Raw genomic sequence first — 20,625 nt, 5'->3', positions numbered from 1 at the left:
ACTATTTCCATTCATTCACTCATCTCATACGTCAGTGGCCACCGTACTCTGAACACACACACGAACACACACACACACGCACATTTCAGAGATTGCTTTTCACCACGTTGGTCATTTTCTAATGTAAACTTGAAACATAACTCTTTTCAAACTTCTGCGTTGCTCTGGTTCCTGCTGCTGTGGTCACATATTTGAATAGGGTTTTACACACCTGGAAGAAACCTGCTTGAGTTCTTTCTTATAACTTTTAGGCATAGCTTTCTCTCCATGTCACAAACCTAGGAATCTCATCCATCGTCCTGAAATGAATTCTTACTATGATTAGCAACTTGGGAGAAACAAATGCCTGAGGTTTGTGCTGCTTTTCCGACCTGCTTCTTTCAGCACTGTCACAACTCAAAAATGGTTTGAGATAGTCCCAAAATCCAATTCCCTAGCTCCATCCCCCCCTCCCACATCTCGACCTAATGTGAGATGGGTTTTTCCAGACAAAACACACCAGACTCAAAGTGGGGGAAAGGGAATATATTACAATGACTGTACAAATAAATACCATATCACATTATACACACGATCACAACTATCTCTACCATGACATATAGTATTTACAATGGATCAGATCTCTTCTCCCCTCCAAATAAAAGTCCAGGAGGGAAAGAAGGACAGATCCCTTCCAGTCCTTAAGCAGCAGCATCTTCTAAGGCAGCAGGTTCTGTCTGTCTTCTCCACATGCAGCAGCTGATAGTTGGCTTTCTGCCAGCACTCACGAGGGAGGTATCCAAAACTCCCTCGGCCCCCTTGACACAGGCAAAGGGGTCTTCCGTGGGCTTCGTAACCCCAGACAAGGTCGTTTCACCACGTCATATCACGAAGACACAGGGGGGTCTTCGTGACGGTCTGGTATCTCTTGCAGGGCCTCTGTGCCCTGTCTCTCAGGCTGCCACCGTGGCAGCAGTGCGAGGGGGGGGGAAGCCAAGGTCAACTCCCCCCACATTCCATCTGGCCGTCCCGGTCCAGCTCCGGGACTCTCTGAGCTTCTTAGCTCCTCTCTCTCTCCGGTGCTGCATGTCTAAAACTCTTCTTCTTAATAGGAGTCCATCTCCCTCTTTTCTCAGAGGGATCTCAAAGGAGTTTTGGGGGGCTGGTACAGTCTTACCCCAAACTCTGTCTCTCTGCTGCTGGCTCTGTCTCTCTCTCTCTTTCCAGGAGTCTTCTCTGCAGTGCTGCATGTTGCTTCTGCTGCTCCTCCGGTTCAGGTCCTTATCTCTGGCTCTCTGCCACCGTTTCTCTGGTCAGTGCTGGCTGCTGCTCTGTGCCCATGGAGAAAACATCTCCCGGCATAACTACAGGCACCTAGCCCAGCTTTATGCTGTTCCAGGTCCCCGCAGACCCCCGCTGGGGGCTGGGGACCAAAGCCCCTCTGTGGGGCTCAGAGCCCCTTCCTCGTGGCTCTACAACATGGCCACCTCTCCTCCACAACCCAAAACTACAACTCATCTTTTCCGGTGAGCTGTGATATGTTTACATTTTTGCAGGAGCACCCATTGGGCAGAATTTCAAAACTTCCAGGGGTTTCCACCCCTTGGGGTCTACCACTTTTCTTAGCCTCTGGAGGAAAACAAAGTCCAAACCACTACAATAACATACATAGCTTTTTACAGATGTTCTTGCAGGTTACACCAGTTCTTCCCCCTTTTGTTTAAACTTAGCACATGTTTCAATATGTGCCTTTACTGTTTTATGGATTAGTGTGAAATGCTTGACGTGAGAATTTTCCTATTTCATAGGAAGTAACTGCTTAATTTTAATGTTAATCCATTTTAGAGTACCAAAGGGTTGCTAAGCAACTAACTCATGTGTTTTACACTTTTGCGTTTTGTCTAGTGGATGTAGTAGCAGTTATGTTTTGTGGATGTATATCTATTTGCATGTACATTTTCAACATGTCCAATTCAAGATGTATATATGTGATCGCCAGGCCTCATCTGCTATTAACTCTCTAGGGTGGTTTCCTGACAGTGTGGCATACCTTGATGATGTAGTTTTTATTAATTGTTATTTTGAATGGTCTCTTAGAGAACCTGTATTCTGATGGAAAATGAATGAGGCAATTGCTTGCCTTAAAACTCTGGGTATAGTGTTAAACATTGCTGCTTTAGCAGCTTTTCAGTTTCTGTCAGTTATTGTCTGTGGCATGTCAGGATGTGATTTTGTGTGCATTTGCATAGAATTCATACCTTTTGTAACTCACAGGAACCAACCAGAACGCATTTCAAACAACAGGTAAGGGTTAACAATATCTCAAGGAAATTAACCTTCAAAACAGGTTATCAACCTCATAGCATAATAAGCACAATCATAACATCAAAGGATTGTTTTAAAATTTTCCCAAGGTAATATGAATGACAATCAGTTCCAGAACTATACAAAAGCTTAGTTCATGGCTTATAGTTTTCCTACTGTTCCGTGGCAGGATTTAGTTAAGTCTATTGCAGCATATTGTGTTTTCCTAGATGCATGTGTGAAGGCCTGAGGCCTTTCATTGGTTCAGTTTTGCATCTGGTGTGGTTTTTAAAGGTAAACTGTTGATTTCTGCCACAATCTGTGCTTAAGGAGATGAATAAAAATATTACCACAAAAACTTGCCAGGGCCTCTTGAAATCCAGCGTCCTCAGCTGTCATCCTATCCAAATTGTCCTTTCAAGGCTGGAATGTTGGTAAAGGCAGGATTTCTTCCGTCCAGATCCTCAGTCGTGCTCTGCCCTAAATGACAAGCTTACAAACTCAATAGCAACTTACACAGATTTAGGTGGTGGGGTATGACAGAAGGAGCTGTTTTAGAACCAACAGCGTGCTTCTCTCAGTTTGATCCCACTGAGACAAAGCTGCAATTCTTCATACCTGCTGGAAACAAAAACTAGGCAGATTTGCCTTTCAGGATCTCTCCTGTTTTGTCTGCCCTTTATTACCTAGGTATAATTTTCTAACATTTGGTTTGCCTCTGCAGCTAGCAATTCGTCAGACTTTAAGTTGGAGTTCTCCCCTAGCGACACAAAGAAAGGGTATAGGTCCCTTATGTTTATGGTTAAAACAGGTTTGAAGCAATGGGCAGTTCTCTGAGGTTTCTGCAACTCGTGTAAATATAAATGTTTTTTACCTCGAGCTGTGTCACCTGTGTAGAACTTTTTTGCTGTGTTGTCTTGTCCATGGCAAGTCCAGAGTTGTGGCTGTTGGATTCTTCCTGAAACAACCTGAAGATCTGCACCTTGGGCAGTTTTGGTTAAAACAGCAGAAACAATTAGCAGTTCATTTCTTGTGGCCGTGGTTATTAATGTGTCCTCTGCATAATGGTGTATTATGGCTGTTTGATACTTTATCGAGGTATTTTGCATTCCCTGAGGAAGGGCAGCCCAGCAGTGATTTTGGATAGATCGTGCACTGTTTAAAACCATGATGGGAAAAAGGGGTTTCTGGGCATCCTCAGGGTGATGGAGAATGGTAAAGGAATGGTTTTTTGAATCAGTTACCACTCGTGACCAATTTGCTAGAAGCCTTATAGGTAGAGGAAGTCCGATCTGCAAGGCTTCTGCATGTTTTTTGACTGCGTGTTCTGCTGTTAACATCTGTAATGTTTTCCACCTGTCACCTTTCTTTGGGGTATAGGGTACATGGTTATTTTGGGGGCTGGTTATTGGTATATTGTGGCTTGCCTTAAGTAGTTTTCTCCTTTGCACATGAAAAGTAGTACCACAAAGGATTACAGTAAACAGGGCTGCTACAAACAGTATAATGCTTGTAGCACATCTTTTGCCTTGCTTATGGCACTCTTGGTACAACTGAGTCATTTCTCTGCTGCTAGGGTGTCTATGGAATGTTACTATTAGGGGTTTCCATGGACAATCTTCCTGAGAGTGTTCCATTTCTCCATAACTAAAACAGCTAGCTGTGTGTCTGACTTCCTTCTGTATTCTTATCTGGGCATCTAAAGCTGCAGCTAGGGAGGCAGGCAGCTGCTTCTCAGAGCTGACCTTTTGGTAGGGTTGCACCAGCTCAGTAAAGTCACAGTTCTCCCCTGCAGGAGGGCTCTGCAAAGCTCTTTCACAGCTTGCATTTTGTCTTTCAAAAGCCAAATGCTTGTACAACATCTCTCTGGCTTTGTTGTATTCAATTTGCTTGTTTAAAGCATACTGCAGCTGGTCCAAGCATCTTAAATTTAACTCAGTATAACCTTGTAACTCTTTAATGTTGGATAGGTAATCATTTGGATCTGCAGTGAGAATGTTTTCCATTTGAATTGCCTTTTCTAGACATTGTTCCCACATGTTAGCTAACTTCTCCCCCTGTGCCTTTTTGATCCCTCCCGTTGGAACCATGTTTGGCTCTTTCTCCCCCTCTTTCTCCCCCTCCTTCTCCCCGTCCCCCCATTCCTCCCATCCCTCCCCCCTTGTAGCACAGGCAAAACCAGTTCCCTGTGGGGGAATGGTGGGTGGTGCAGGCGGTGAGTAGGGGGTGGGGTTGGCTCCCTCCTCGTGTCTGTGGGTGGGGTGGGGCCGGAAAAGAAAGGTTGGAGTTTAGTCTGAGGGGGGGGAAATGGTTGCGGCCATACCTGCCCACGTGGTCGCTGTTCATTTGCAGCAAAATGGGACGAATACACCCCATCGCTGTAACAGAGTTGCTTGCTGTGGTCCCGGGGGTCGGAAGCTTGGAAGGTTAATGTCTGTCCCTTCCCAGCGGCTCACTTTACTTGGCTCTCGTGTCTCCCGGTATGTTCCCTGAGATTGTATTACCATGTTGTGCTGTGCTGCTATCAGCAGTGTGTGTGGTGGGGTGGGGTGTGGGCTTTTCGTTTTTTCTCTGCGTGCCTTGTGCAGGCAGAGTTTATGACAGAGTAAACTGCTTTATGTTGCAAAAGGTAGCAAAACGCTTGAGTCTGAGTTTCGCTTCAATGTATCATGAGGTTTCTATGGAAACAGGGTGTCTTATGTTACCTTATGTTCCAGCGGCTGGGAGCACACGTTCTGAGTCCTTTTGTAGCAGTTTGGGTTAACTGGCAGTTTTTTCTGCGGTTTTTTTTCTTTCGACGTGGCTGCGGGGGTCCGGGCTGTTTCAGCTGCGGCGCGGTGGGGGGGCACTGCCCTACTCCAGAGCTCCAGAGCTCCCGCAGTTCACTGGGCGGTGCGGGCTCGGCAGGTTGTCTCGGCGATGGCGGGCCGCGGGGGGGCGGTTGCAGGTGTCCACAGACAGGCAGGGGTCAGCAGGAAGTGACGGCCAGCCTCCTCCGGTGCGCAGGACTCAGCAGGGGCTCCGATAGGGTCGCGGCGCAGTTCTGCCTTTTCCACGTGGCTTTTGAGCGCAGCGCGGGTTCGGCAGGGGCAGCGGGCAAACGTGGGCGATGTTAAGGCGGCGCTGGGTTCCGTTAAGCGGCACTCCCGGCGCGGGCCCCTGCCGCGGCACAGGGGGGCGGTCAGCACACGTGCTCGGCTGTTTCCCCGGTACTTCCAAACTACGATTTTAGTAGTTGCTAGGCAACAGGCACTAGGTGCTGGGCCGGCGGTGCAGCGGCACGGAGCTCTGCGCTTTCCACTAGGCAGAAAGGCAATGCGGGGGTCGTGCGGTGGGACTGGGATGGTACGGGCAGCGGCGAAACCGCTTCTCGCACGTGATCCAGCGCAGTCGACAGCGGGATGCCGCTTTTACCAGATGACCGACACTCAGGGGACCAACAGGCTTTTCCCTGACGATCTTAAGGTGCTCCGCGGCTCGGGTCTCCGACCTGCAGGCACGTCTCGCCCAGGGAGCAGTCTTAGGCGTGCGGAATACCTTTTAGCTAAACTCACCACTTTTGATGTTGTGTTGGACCCTCTCCGCTCTCTCCAGTTGCCTGCTCTGACCTCTCGGCTTCTTCTTTAACTCTTTCTTCTCTTCTTCCGTGCACTATCCTAATATTTTTGAGCTCGCTAAACTAACTGTCCGTCTCTTAGATGCCACTAAGACCACGGGGTTATTGACGTCAAGTTTTTTGTGGTTAAAGATTCCCAAGTCAAACTAATAGACTTGATAGCCGGAAACTACCACTTATATACCTGATTCAGGGTAAATATCTGCTTAATATAAGCTAAAAAGTCCCATCTGGGTCGCCATATGTTGCGGCACAGCCCTTGTGTAACAAGGAATGATGATGCTCCTCATGGTGGTGTAGTCAAAGAGGCTTTATTTCAAAATTCCCGCTCCTTATATCCCTTAATACCATGTGACTTTCTTAACCAACCAGTTTACTAACTCTGATGCATACTCCTTGGGCTCTGTACCTGGGCACATCCTTTGTGCCTTTAGACACGCCTCCCACACTCCGCCCAGAGACTAGCCTACTTATTAATATGTATAATAAATGATGTAACCATGTATCTAAAGTGTATAAAATAGCTTGCTTTTGCACTTTCAAGTTGAGCAAGTTTGTCTGGTTATTCTGTTTCTGGATTCCCATAAGCCGAAGGTGGGATGCCATCTCTCGTGGGGATACGGGAGAGGATGCTCTTCCTGGGGAATATCCCCTCTGGTCTGGTCTAGTTTTGTTTGTATTTGGTCAAATATTGTTTATTTTGAGGGAAACAAGGTATCTAAGCTTCCTTTTGGTTGTTCTTTTGTTTATGGTATTGGTTCCCTTAAGTTCATAACCACCCTATGAACTGCGGATTGGGGTGCTGTTATTGTATTCTTAGTTTTGTGTGTGTTTATTGTCATTTTGTGTTGTCTTGTTTGCTTTTGGAAAAGTTATTGTGTACCCAATATACCTTGTTTACCTTGAAACATCCAGGAGCACATAGTTAAAGGTATTATCATGCTAAGAATTGCTGTATGAGAGGTAGTGCTGAAGAGTTAACTATAAGCACATCACTTTGGATAAGACCTGGAATTAAGATTTGTCCATTTTGCAACTGTTGGTTATATGTACGAGTCTTGTGTAATAGATGAAAGGTTTGCCTCCCCAACAGACAGGGTTGGATCAGAACCAGTGTGCATATAGTAGAAAAGAGGGGCACTGGAAGCAAGAATGCCCTAATTTCACAGGTGGAAATACAGGCACAGGAGGGGCTGTTGTTGCTTACAGAATACTGAGTGAAAGGGGGGGGGGGGCTGGCAGGCCTGCACCTAGGGGACCTGCTAGTAAAAATTAGGCTAGGGGAAGAAAAAGAAGAATTAGATTTTCTAATTGATACTGGGGCTACATTTTCTGTTTTGAATTAATACCTAAAAGTGATAAATATGTTTAAGTCGTGGATGCCACTGGCCAATCAGAAAAACTTTCTTTTGAAACCCCTGAAGTTCAAAATTGGAAAACAAATGGGAGTGCATCAGTTTTTGTATTTACCAAATTTACCCAAACCTGTATTGGGCAGAGATCTACTGGAAAATCTGGGAGCTGTAATAGAATTCAAACAAGGTAAAATTGAATTTAAGGTAAAGGAGGAACAATTAATAGCAGCTCTGACTTTAGCAATGAGCTATGTGGAGCCAAGCTAGGGTAATTCAAATGTCAATCAAATTTTAGATCAGGTATACCCAGGAGTTTGGGCTATTGAAACGCCAGGAAAGTTGAAATGGGCAGCTCCCATTGAAATAGAATTACAGTCAGGAGCAAAGCCAGTAATTTGGAAGCAATATGCACTGAGGCTAGAAGATAAAAAAGGAATTGAACCAATAATAGGTAACTTCTTGAAATTAGGGCTTTTTGTAGTGTGTGAATCAGATTTCAACACCCCAATTTTTCCAGTCAAGAAGCCAAATGGAACATATAGGTTGGCTCAGGATTTAAGAGCAGTAAATAAAATAGCCAAAACATACATGCAGCAGTTGCAAACCTATATACCCTCTTAACAAAATTAAAAGAAAATCTAATGTGGTTCATAGTATTAGACTTAAAAGATGCCTTTTTCTGCCTTCCCTTAACACAGGAAAGTCAAAGGATATTTGCCTTCAAGTGGGAAAATCCCACCACAGGAAGGAAAACTCAGGTCATTTGGACAGTGTTACCTTAAGGGTTCAAAAACATTCCCATAACTTTTGAGAATTAATTAGTTAACGAATTGGAACAATGGCAGTCACCAGTAGGAAAGGGTGTACTTTTATAATATGTAGATGATCTATTGATTGTTACTGAAAAACAAGAAGAATGTGCCCAACCTCTTAAACTTTTTGGGTTTAAATGGGTATCGAGTCTCTCAACAGAAAGCACAGCTGGTGCAGAAACAACTGGTGTACCTGGATTAGGAAGTATTGGGAGGACAATGATCTCTGGGGACAACGAGAAAGGAAACCATCTGCCAGACACCCAAACCACAGATGGTGAGAAACCTTCGAGCCTGCTTCCGTAGTTCTCCCTTGGGCAGCTGCAGCTAAGGCCTTAAGCTCTTTAAATCATATGGCTTGCTGGGTAGCGAAGCAAGTCAATAAAACTTCACAAGTATTGTACCAACTGGCCACTGACGTGAATTCTGTCCAACATGCAACATTACAAAATAGAGCAGCCGTGGATTTCTTACTTCTAGTCCACAGATACGGGTGTCAAGACTTTAATGGGATGTGTTGTATGAATCTGTCAGATCATTCTAAGTCTATTTATAGAAACATTGCTGAGTTGCAGGTGGCAACTCAGAAGATCAAAGAAAGCACTGGGTTTTTTGGCTTGGAGAACTGATTTGGCAGATGGGGAATACCTAGCTGGTTAGCTTCACTTTTCAAAACGGGATGCTTGGTAGTGTTGATGGTTGTAGTTGTGTTACTGATGCTGCTGTGTTTAGCATCGCTCCTGCAATGGGCCCTGCAGGATACAATGCGGGCAGTCTTTGTAGCACAATTACAGACAGGGGGAATTGTGGGGTGAAGTCACAGCCCCACAACTGAAGTTTAAGGAGTTTGGAATGTTACAAGGTGTTGGGCCATTTTCCATGGGAGCAGTGAAGCTAACTAGATAGTTCCCATGGACACAGCCTTGAGCTGTGTGGCTGAAGTGCAGGTGCGCATTCCTCAGTGTTTTTGTGGAAATATGTTTGTGTTGTGTGTGTGGGAAAGTAGAAGTGGGACAACCTAATAAAAGGCTGCCTGCTGCGCTGAGTGGACAGACATCTCTTTGTCTCACCATCCTCGTGTGTGTCGTCTGTCCTTCTTCCCCCTTTCAAGCCCAGACCCTTTGATGGATACCCAGCGACACTCACTCATGGCTAGGCTTTGCGAACGAAGATTTAGGATTTCATTAAATAGCAAATAGCTAAAATCTGTCAAGAAACAAATTTGTATTGGTACCAAGCTTTACCTATTGCTTTAATTCGAATCAGGGTCAAACTACAGTCTAAAGAAAAGCTAAGTCCATTTGAAATTCTGTATGGCAGACCTTACCGAATGAACAATATTAACAGTGAAGCTTTGGATCAGATAGGCAATCAATATGTTTATAATTATGTCATAACTGTGGGGAAACAACTAAATAAGAATTCTGCTATGAAACCAGATTAAACAACCTGATTGTAAAGCACATGCATTCACTTCTGGTATTTGGGTATATGTCAAGAATTTTTCAGGAGACCCTCTGCAAGAAAAGTGGGATGGACCTTTCCAGGTGTTGCTGACCATGTTCACAGCAGTCCAGATAAAAGAGTGACCCACCTGTATTCACTACCCCCTGTCAAGAGAGCCCCTGAGAAACCATGGACCTCAGAACCTGTAGGACCAACCACTCTCAAGTTTACCTGACTCTGGCTACTGGGATCTTATTGAGTATGGTGACTATAACCTGGGCTGGATCATTATAGTAGCCATGGTCTCAACCCTATATTGGGCATCCCGGTTCTATGGGAAAAGATTTTTCAAGAAATTACAAATGGAACTAATTTTGTGTTTGTAATTTTACTAAAATAATAGGCTGTGATTTTAACTATACAATTTCAATAACTACTGAGCAATTAATTGAAAATGATTATTTGTTGTATCACGATGTACCTAAATTACAAATAGGGATAGGTATAAGTCTTTTCCAGAAGATGCTTGAACACCTGGCTATAGAAAAGATGGTGCAAGAGGTAAATAAAACCACCCAATGTATGCTTTGGCAAGTGAAACATGATACTGAAAATATAAAGACCATATTGACAAAGGTAGAGCAAGTAGGAGAACATCACTGGTGGGACATCTTTACAGGGTATTCCCCCATGGCAACACAGGTGTTTCACTATTTGATACATCCAATATTGGTCCTAGTAGTAACTATCATTCTGCTATTCCTCTTAAATGTTTGGCTGTGGTACAGATTGAGTACCATAGTCAAAAGGATGCAGATAATGTGGGCAATGATAAAAATCTACCAAAACTCCTTGCCCTTGAAACTTGACGAAAGAATTCAAAGTCATAAGAAAAGGGGGGAACTGAAACAGGAGCTGAAAAACTCAGTCCGAAGAACTTCTCAGAGACTTTTGTATCTTTAAGCAGCAAGGTATTTGTTTATTCAATGTTGGGAGCAAGCCAGCTCACGCTGGACAAACTTGTTCAACTTGAAAGTGCAAAAGCAAGCTATTTTATACACTTTAGATACATGGTTACATCATTTATTATACATATTAATAAGTAGGCTAGTCTCTGGGTGGAGTCTTTCCAGACATGCGCAGTCTTCTACTGTGGGGGTCTTCTCCTCAAGCCTTCATCCCTTTGGTGGTTGCCATGGACGTCTTCCTCAATTTGACCTCTTCAATTAGGTGACCTGAATTCTTCAAGCTTGCAAAATCCTGGCTCTGGGCCTTCTAGATCTTATTCAAACGTCTAATTTACCTAATTTATTACTGTGTGTGTACTACTCCTATTCTTTCTATAATAAGGCCTTTGGTCCAGTGAGCAGAACAGAACATGATATTAACCAGTGCTCCTAAAATGTTCTTCCAGCAAAACAGGTATTGGGGTTTCTTAGCAGGCCAAGATATCTCAGTTAACTCTTTTAGGCCTGGCTTCTGTTTCAAGCATCTCTCAGTGCTCCCTTTGGGTGGAGGCAAATCATTTATCTCCTCCTTGATAGAGCTTGGTGCCCTGCAGTAACATGAAAAGAAAACCCTTGTCAATTCTGATAGCAATATTTTTTAGTCCTACATCCTATGCCTTTCCATGCCTCACTTTCTCACTTGCAAAAAAGGATAGATATAAAACAATGCATTGGTTGTTTATAAATAGTAGTTGATAAAACTGTATATATTTTCAAATTTAAAGTCTCAGAATGAATGGGTTGGTTTTCAGAGGACCTGAACACACACATTTCCCATGAAATCAAAGGAAAGTGTCTTCTAGCAATGGTAAAACCCCAAAGCATTAATATCATATGTAATATCTTCCCTACAAATCTTAGTGTTGGGGTTGGAGACCTCAGGACCAGAGCACCCTTTCAGCCAAGGGACTTACCCATTGCATTGCAGCAGTAGACATTTCTCTGATGTGGAACCACCACCAGTAGAGTCCTTTTCTGCTCTATTTTGGAGTTGGTTTAAGGTGTTCAGCTTGTCTAGGAATTAATGAAGAGAGAGGCAATCCTCTAGGAAAGACTTTTTTTCTCCCGAAAGGTTTGATTTGACTGAGATGCAAAGCACCTCTCTTTCTCCAAACACCAGTAAAGCAGAGTGGTTAGGTTAAGGGGGCTATCCCCTTCTCCACTCCTGGCAGTGGAAGCTGGAAGGGACCTGCAAGTCCACTCAGTCTGGGGCTCTTTCTAAGAACACTGAGAAGGAAAAATGGGCAGACCAGCCTGGTCAGAGGGGGATTCATTCAGATCAAAATGTTTGATTCCGTTCAAAAGCCAGAAGTGAGGTCGCTCATCTGAACTATGCAAAACCCTCAAGCCTGAGGAATAGGTGTCTGAATTGAGAATGCTCTGTCAACTCCCCTCTTCTTGGCCGATATAAAGAAAGTTGCCATATTTGGTCTCAGAGCCACAGGCAACTGTATGAATAGTGGGACACTTTCTTATGCTCTCTTTACCCTTTCATAGATGCAGATTATCTACGCCTTGCAAATCCAAAATGGATAGGCTCTTTGCTTTTGATTCAGACCTGACTACTCTTTGAGTCACCAGCTATGGCTCTGCATTTTGTTGTCACTGTGTCAAAGGACCATCATCCATATGTACATTTACCTAACCAGATGTCAGAAAGACACAAGTGTTGACTTCCCCAAATACACAAAACCAAGGGTTCTGCCCACAAGGTTTTACCAGATGTGGTCCCTACCACCCAGACTTTTAGATTCCTCTCACCAACTTTGAGTTAAAATACAAAAGTGAGCTTTTGTCACCTTATGGTGGAAATCTTTGCCACTGGAAATATGTTAGCTTCAATTCTGCAACCACATTCTTCCTGTAGGGCCTGGAGTGGACACATGCAAAGATGATAAGTGAGGTATAAACTAATCCAACCATCTGTTGTTGTAAGAACTGCAGTGCAAAGCTCACCAGAAAGTCACAGTGAGATAGGCAAGGTAATAGCCCTCCCAGGGAGCCTTCTGCATCTGAAGTTGTTTGTGATTGTGCTGCACCAACTTAGCTTGCCTGTCCCCAGTGAAGTGTTTGCCTTTGTAAACTGCTGTCTATGTTTGTAGAACCTGGAGCCCTGTGATCCTCTAAAGCATGACTGCCAAAAGAGTTTGACCACCTTTCAAAGGAAAATAGGGTATTGCCTAAATCCAGTCTATATTCATTCCACATGGAGTTTGGGGAACAAATGAACCCCATAACTCAAGACAACACTTTGCTCTAAGTTTAAAACCCCCTGATGTCCAGCTTGAACATAAGCTATACATTTCTAATTGCACTTGTTCCTGCACACTTTTTCATGTTCTGCCTAGCACACACAAGTTTTTTTTGTCTCATCTGCTAGTCCAAGACATCATTTGCTCTCAGAACTTACTGGGTTTTCTGTCCTGCAGCAAATGTTTCACATTGTTGCTATGACCTACTCCAGAAGTATCTGCTTTTTGGTACTGGCTACAAACAGCAGTCTGCCAACTTCTGTAAGGACACTGTGGAGACAAGGTATGCAACGAGGGCAGATGTGGGTCATGAATTATTTTTGAACTCTGATTAGCAGTAAAGTGATTCCTGGGAATAAATGTTAAACTGTGGAATTCAGATGTGGCTGGCTGATTATTTCCCATCTTTTGTTGACCCTAAAATTCAATAAAGCTCCCATACTGCCCTTTCCTCTCTATAAGTGGGATGAAAATACCCTAGTTCACGTCCAGCCTATTTGGATGGTGCCATGTGCCTCTTCCCCATGGATTTCTTTGCTCTGGCTGCTGGTAATCAAGGTTTCAGCAATCTAATCAGCAGCATGATTTAAGGAACCCTCCTTTAGTGGAGAAGGGAACATTCATTTATAAAAACTGGTGTGATATCACATTTCACAGCATGACCTCTACTTTCACAAGATGATGGGAGAATATTGGTTTTGGAAATTGCAGAAGATTGCATCTTGTGATACAGAATCCAGAAAGTGACACAGGGACCACCTTTCCATTCTAGTTCATTTAATTTTCAGGTTTTGGTTTTGATATTGTGTGCAGTTTTGGTCACCACAATATAAGAAAGATATTAAGGTATTAGAGAGCGTCCAGAGGAGGGCAATGAAGATGGTGAAGGGCCTTGAGGGGAAGCCATGTGTGGCAGTTTGAGCCACATTAGAAAATCCAAAATCCAATTTCCCGGCTTTCCCCCACCCCTTCCCGCAATTTATCCCAACACCAGAGAGAAACTTTCAGGCCAGAGGCTTCTATAGGGGGAAGGGGAAGCATATACATTTATTTACACAAATAAATATACTGTACAAACTAAAAGCAGCTATATATATATATATATATTACACTTCTATCAGTCCTTTAAGCCCCTCCCTTTAACTTTAGTCCAGGAGAAGCCTTTTCAGGCTGGGAAGTAACCAGTCTCTCCCTCATGGGAGTGTTCGGGGACCTGAACACTGCCCCCTCACCAAGCTCCAGCTGTTTGTGGAAGTTTTTCCTCCTCACGAAGTCCAAGAAGATAGCTTTAAGTCCTTTCTCCTCGGTCTGCTGTGTGATCTCTCTTTCTCAGTCTCATACCTCGGTTCGTAGGCTGCTGCAGTGTAGTTCAGCTTATCAAGTGTCCTGGAATTTCATTCCTCCTCTGGGTTTTTGGCTTTCCTGCGTTTAAATCATGGCAGAGACATCCTCTGGGCCTCTCTCTTCTGTCCGTCTCCAATTTCGCCTGGGATTCTTCTCCCGAGCGCCGAGCTGTTTATTATCAGCCCATCCACTTGGCTCTGCTTCAAATGCTGAGCCTCTCCTCCACTTTACAGTGGAGGGAAAGAAAAATCCCCCCTCCACAGCTTAACTGCAGAAAGGAGGGGGGAGAGGGCTTGGCTGCAAAGCCTGCCTCTCTCCTCTTACCTCAGGTGCTGTGAGTCGCGTCCCTCACAAACACTCACTCTAAATGCTGCCTCTAACTCTGGCCTAGGCAGAGTTGGGGGCCGCAGGTCTCCCCTTCCCCCCCGGAGGGGGAAAGAAGGAGCCCAACCAACCCCTGGCCTTCTCCACCTACACGCAGCAGACACCAACAACAAAAACACTGCCAGCAGCTTCCGGTGGCTGTGTATATATGATTTTTCAGCAGAAGCGAACAACATGAGTGGTGATTGGCTCTCCAGGGAACACTGCCCTGGCACCCAATCACCTATGAGCCCCCGAACTCTCAGGGGGGGCCAATTTCAAACTATGACACCATGTGAGGATCGGCTGAGGTCACTTGGTCTGTTCAGCCTGGAGGAGACTGAGAGGAGACCTCATTGCAGTTACAACTTCCCCATGAGGGGAAGAGGAGGGGCAGACGCTGTGGTGAACATTCCCGAGGGAATGACCTGAAGCTGTGCCGGGGAGGTTTAGGTTGGATATTGATGCCAATTTTTATGCCCCAAAAGGCACGGACGGAGAAACTGCTCAAAGTTTTTAGCCTTTAAGCAGGAGGTATTTATTTTTGGTGCTGGGAAGCAGCCAGGTCTCTCTGGACAAACTGCTTCATCCTAGCAACTCACAGCTGGACTTTTATACAATTTTTGCCAAGCAATTGCATCATACAATATGAATATTCATAATATTGCAACATACATTTTTAATATTCTTAACAGGTGGAGTTTAGGTGGAGTTAAGGGCGTGGTCTTAAATTTGGGGAGAATTTGAGGGGTCGTTCCTGTTCTTTGGCCTCATGAACTCTTGTCCTTTCTTCCATCATCATCATAAACTTTGTGAACTTCTCTAATCTGGTTGATTTCCTAGTGCATCTGGCAGAGGTTCCTGATATCTGGCAAGGGTACCTGGGCCTCGGTTCATCCTCTTTCCCTTATCTCCTTTTGTTTTTCCTCCATATGTCTAATATTTATGTGTGTTTGCATTTTTAGTTCTCTCTGTTTTCCTGTGTACTTATGCTTCTGTTCTTTCGTGTCAGTGTGTTCTGCATACCTTAAAGAATTATTGCCTCCGCTGTTTCTAAGACCAAGTTCTCTGTGCTTTTGCTTAGGGCTTGCTTTCTAAATTAACTGTCTAATTTTTGTATTGCTATATGACATTTGCTCTCTAGGCCTTGCCTTGCTTCAATATTAGGAAAAGGTTCTTCACCCAGAGGGTCGTTGGGCACTGGAACAGGCTCTCTGGGGAAGTGATCACAGCACCAAGCCTGCCAGAGTTCAAGAAGCATTTGGATGATACTCTCAGGCATATGGTGTGACTCTTGGGGATGGTCCTGTGCAGGGCTAAGGATTGGACTCAATGATCCTTGTGTGTCCCTTCCAACTCGGCATATTCTCTGATTCTGTTATATAGTTTGGGTCACTAGACCAGATGCACAAATAATTAACAATGAAAGAAACCCCTCTCCCACTCCACTTCTTTACTCTGGGAAACTCTCACAGCAAATATACTATGCTCAAACCTAAATAAAGAAATAGAGCTTGTCCTCCATGCCACTGCAGCAATCTTTAGTGTTATTAATAATATCCTACAATATTGTTCTGCTATTGCTCTTCCCAAAAGGCAGATTTGAAGAAGCAGAATGCAGTTGTTGTCTGTGGTTCAAAGTCCTAGAGATTTTGGCACCAAAGTAATTTTCAGGGTACTATCATGAATTCTCGAAGAAAATAGCAAAAAATAATTAATGTTTCTAACAAGTAGAGATTAACTTTGAGAGTTATTTAGAGAACTTAAAAAATACTTTCATAAGGTCATGAACGTGATGCTCTAGGCTAAATAGAGTCTGACAGGCATATTTGTTCAGGATACATTTATTAGTAAGCTATCCAGGGGCATGCACAATTACTGTCAGGAGTCGTCTGATGATTAAAGAGCAGAAGGAGCAAAATGAAAGATTAAAGACACAGAACAAGGAACAATGATGTCTTTTCACTGAGAGTGCCCAACTGACAGGAATTTTTGAGCCATTCAGGAATTTGTGCGTGTGTGTGTATGCTGAAACTTGCTGTAGATTTCTTAGACAGTGACTGCCCTGCTTCCATAACCTTTTACAGGTGTAACCAACCATCAAACGGCACAGATCCTATGGTCTGCACCCTGTGGTGGTTTGGAAAAAACCTTTCCCCCTGGGGCTGGTGATAGTCTGCCCCAGAGGTGGTGTTTTTGATACTGGAACAATTAAAAACTTAGTGCGTCCTGTGGAAATTACATACTCACAGAACCAGAAGAGAAGAGGTTAATTCTAATTACGTAGCTAGAAGCAGAAGCAATCATGCCTTGAAATGCCATGTGTTAGAGGGGGGCCGGGGGACCTTTGCCCCCGGCTCCTGGCCGGGGGGGGGGGACCAGGAGCAGCACAGCCACTGAGTGAATCCCCTCCCGAAGCTGGTGACCGAGGGGGACCCTGAAAGGTCTGGAAGACCCCCTGAGTTGCATCTTCTTCCCCCCCTCGCAGTGGCAAAAGCAGCACAACAGAGAGCTGTGACTGTGAGCCAAGATGGACTCCTGGCCAAAAGACTGTGCAAAGGAATTCCAGGAGCAAGAGAAAATAGCAGACGAGCAGCAAATATGGCATGGACCAGACTGAGAGACTCAGGGACGTCCAACGGAAAGAAAGAGAGAGAGAGTTTGTTGGAATCAGTTCTAGGGTAAGGACTAAACTAAAAGCCCTTTGAAATCTTTGACCCCAGGGAGGAGGGGTGGAAATCCCCAAAGAAGTCTCCCAAGAGCTCGTCCCTAGGGGTTGGAACCTTTAAATCCGAAAAATCGGTCCAAGAAACTGCTCAGAGATTTTTTTATCTTTAAGCAGCAAGGTATTTGTTTATTCAACGTTGGGAGCAAGCCAGCTCGCACTGGACAAACTTGTTCAAAGGCTTTCCAGAGAATCAACACTTTTATACAATTTTCAGATGTGATTAAATGCATATTCAAGTGATTACAACATCTATCAATGCATATTAATAATAGGCGGAGTATAGGTGGAGCTCAGGCGGGGCTTGGGGCGGTGCTTCTCTTGGTTCCCCATTTCGGAGGGTAGTTCCCATCTTCCTCCATAGGGGAGGGGGCTTCAACTCATCTTCCTCAGCTTGACCCTTCTTCTTTTCCATTGTTCTTGACCCGCTCACTGAAGCTTGGAAAAGGCCCTGGCTCCAGGCCTATTTCTCCTATTCAAATGTCTACCTGATCCTGCTGTATTTCTAATTTATTACTTCTAGGCCTATTACATGTTCTTGTACTATTCTCTTAAGCTTTGGTCCAGTAAGTAGAACAGAACAGGTACAGATCGTTTTGGATGTTGGTAACTTGTTTGCAGGCCCAAATTTCTTAGTTAACTCTTTTGGGCCTAGCCCCCTATATCATTCCTCCCTTTTTCTTTAGAATTTATGAATTCCTTCCTCAAGTTCCAATGGATTTTGATAGGTATGCATCACAGCCCACATTATCTGCATCCTTCTAACCATGATGCTTGATTTATACCATAGCCAAATAATTAGGATTAGCAGGATAATCATGCTAGCTCCTAAAACCAATATTGGATGTATCAAATAGTGGAACACTTGGGATGCTGTAGGGGAGTATCCGGTAAAGATGTCCCACCAGTGGTGTTCTCCCACTTTTTCTACTTTGGTTAGAACAGTTTTTATGCTCTCAGTTTCATATTCTACTTGCCAGAGCATTCGTTTAGTCGTTCTGTTTACTTCCTGGACCAGTTTTTCTATATCAGGATGTTTAAGCATTGCTTTAAAAGATTAATGTTCATTCCTATCTGTAACTTTGGCACATCAGGATACATTGTATAATCAGCTTCAATCAGTTGTCTAGTAGTCACTAGAATGATATAATCAAAGTCACAGCCTATTATTTTAGTAAAACAAAAAATTAGTACCACTCACTACTTCATGACAAATATCTATGGTAAAATTAAAACAAAAGATTCTAACACATGCACAACCATTTCCTACGTAATAGACTTGTGATTGGGTTTTAGTATGGCGAAGCATTTCAAAGATACACACACACTATCTTCAGCATCTAAGCAGAAATCCTCATTTCCTACTACAGCATTTTCACAGATATATCCTAATTGTCCTTTAGGAATACATGCCTCAGTACTGACTGGTTGCCACTTTTTCTTGGTGTGATCATAACTTGCCCAAACATTATGGTCTATGGGTCTGACAATTACATTTTGGTGTATGGCTCCTAATGTCAGGATAGGAAAGATGGTCTTTTCTTTAGCTGCACTGATAATGAGTACATAAGCTTCAATTTGTTCATGTTGAGGATTGTAAGTGAAGTTCCTTAACTGCTACCACGCTTGGTAATTTTCTCAAATTGTGTAGTAGAACTGTTTCTAGCTATCATTTCTCTTACCTCCTGTGGTAATATTCCTGAAGTTCCTTCTCTTAATATTCCTGCAGCTACAGATTGCACCGACTGTTGAGTTTGGAGACAATATATTGCAAGTGCAAACCTTTTATGGATGACACCAGCATAGTCAATAATCTTGGTGAAATCTTTTGCAGTGTGGTTTAGCTACTAATGTTAACAATTTAACTGCCAGTGACTGTGTTTCTGCCAAAGTGAGCAAAGATGATCTTAAAGAGACTTTGAATTTTCCTAGATCAGATGTGACAGCACTTAGTTTATTCACTAATACTTCTTGATCTATGGTGTTTAATACACTTAATCCTGTGCCAAACCATCCAGTTACATCTCTTTGAATTCTGGTACGAGGGGATCTGGCCATCATCTATGCATGCCAGCCTTTAAGGCTTTGTTGAATACAGGGCTGACAATCTTTTTGTATGTTTGATATGTTTACTTGAAGGTTTATTCGAACCCTCTTCAGTGAATATGTGGGATCTAACAACAGCTTCTGCTCATTTGAGTGTCTAATCATGTAAGGTCCAGCATAAGTTAAATTGTGGACACTCTCACAGGTTAAAGAAGGAGTTGTAGAACTGGTGGTGGTCTTAGTCGATGGGGTGGTAGGAGATTTGGTAGCTGGAAATCTCCTGGTTATATTTCCTTCCCTGAATGTCCACTGACACATCACAGAAACTGATTTATCTAGAGTGAAGATGTGCCAACACTGATCAGCCACTAATTACATTTCACAGTAACGTCAGTTTTGGGTGACCATCTAATCTTTGCCTATTAAAACACTTGCATCGTATGGGGTACCAGGATTTTACCAATTATTCCGTACTCTTGTTCCTTGAAGGACTATAACAGATGCATTATATTGGTTCAGTTCAGATGAATTCAGAATATCTGTATTTATAGCTAATCATAGACTAGAATTCCCATTATAGGCTAGAGACCATAATAATTTTTGGGCAAGAGTTTGATTTAACACTAATGTACTTATCAGTCCAAAGATCAGCATTAAGGAGGCTTGATAGTAGATGAGTCCTCTCCCGAGGTCCATGCTTCCTCTGGAACTCTCTTGACTCGAGAGTAGTGGATCCACGTGGGTTTCTCTTTCACCCGGATCGTGTGGAGGTGGTCATCAGCACCTGCTGGGGTCCATCCCACTTCTCCCGTAGTGGATCTCCTGAAAGATTCTTAACATGTACCCGATCACCAGGGTTGAATGGATGTAACTTACAATCAGGCTGCTTGGGTTGGTGTTCTAACACCACTGTAGCATTTTTCTGCGATTGTTTTCCTACAACCATAACATGATCGTACACATATTGATTACTGATTTGATCTACAGCCTCACTATTCACAGTTTGCATCATGTAGGGTCTGCCCAATAGAATTTCAAATGGACTCAGTTTCCCTCTTGATCTTGGCTTGACCCTTAGCCTGATTAAAGCAATAGGTAAAGCTTGATACCAATGAAAATTTGTTTCTTGACATATTTTAGATTCATCTTTTCTACATGCCCATTTGCTTGGAGTCTATAGGGCATATGCAATTGCCAATTGATTTTTAGTGCTTTACTTATTGCTTGTACAATTCATGCACAAAAGTGTGAACCTCTATCTGAAGAGATGCTCTTAGGCATTCCAAACCGTGGTATAAGCTCATTCAACAAGACTTTAACCACTCCTTTTGATTCATTTTTTCTACATGGGAAAGCTTCAGGCCATCCAGAAAATG

General features: G+C 43.6%; 1 long non-coding RNA gene across 1 annotated transcript in view; it reads right to left on the bottom strand.

Annotated features, from left to right (window-relative positions):
• Positions 1–510: 510 nt before the first annotated feature.
• LOC135405129 (uncharacterized) overlaps positions 511–20,625 on the bottom strand; it is a 222,710-nt gene continuing 202,595 nt past the window's right edge. Inside the window, exon 2 of the long non-coding RNA XR_010425748.1 lies at positions 511–1,343. This is a non-coding gene — a long non-coding RNA (uncharacterized LOC135405129). The remainder of the gene's footprint in view (positions 1,344–20,625) is intronic.

This window comes from Pseudopipra pipra, chromosome W, assembly GCF_036250125.1.
Source record: "Pseudopipra pipra isolate bDixPip1 chromosome W, bDixPip1.hap1, whole genome shotgun sequence".
NCBI lineage: Eukaryota > Metazoa > Chordata > Aves > Passeriformes > Pipridae > Pseudopipra > Pseudopipra pipra.
Note: the sequence above shows the minus strand (reverse complement) of the source record. Positions and strands in the feature narration are given on the sequence as shown.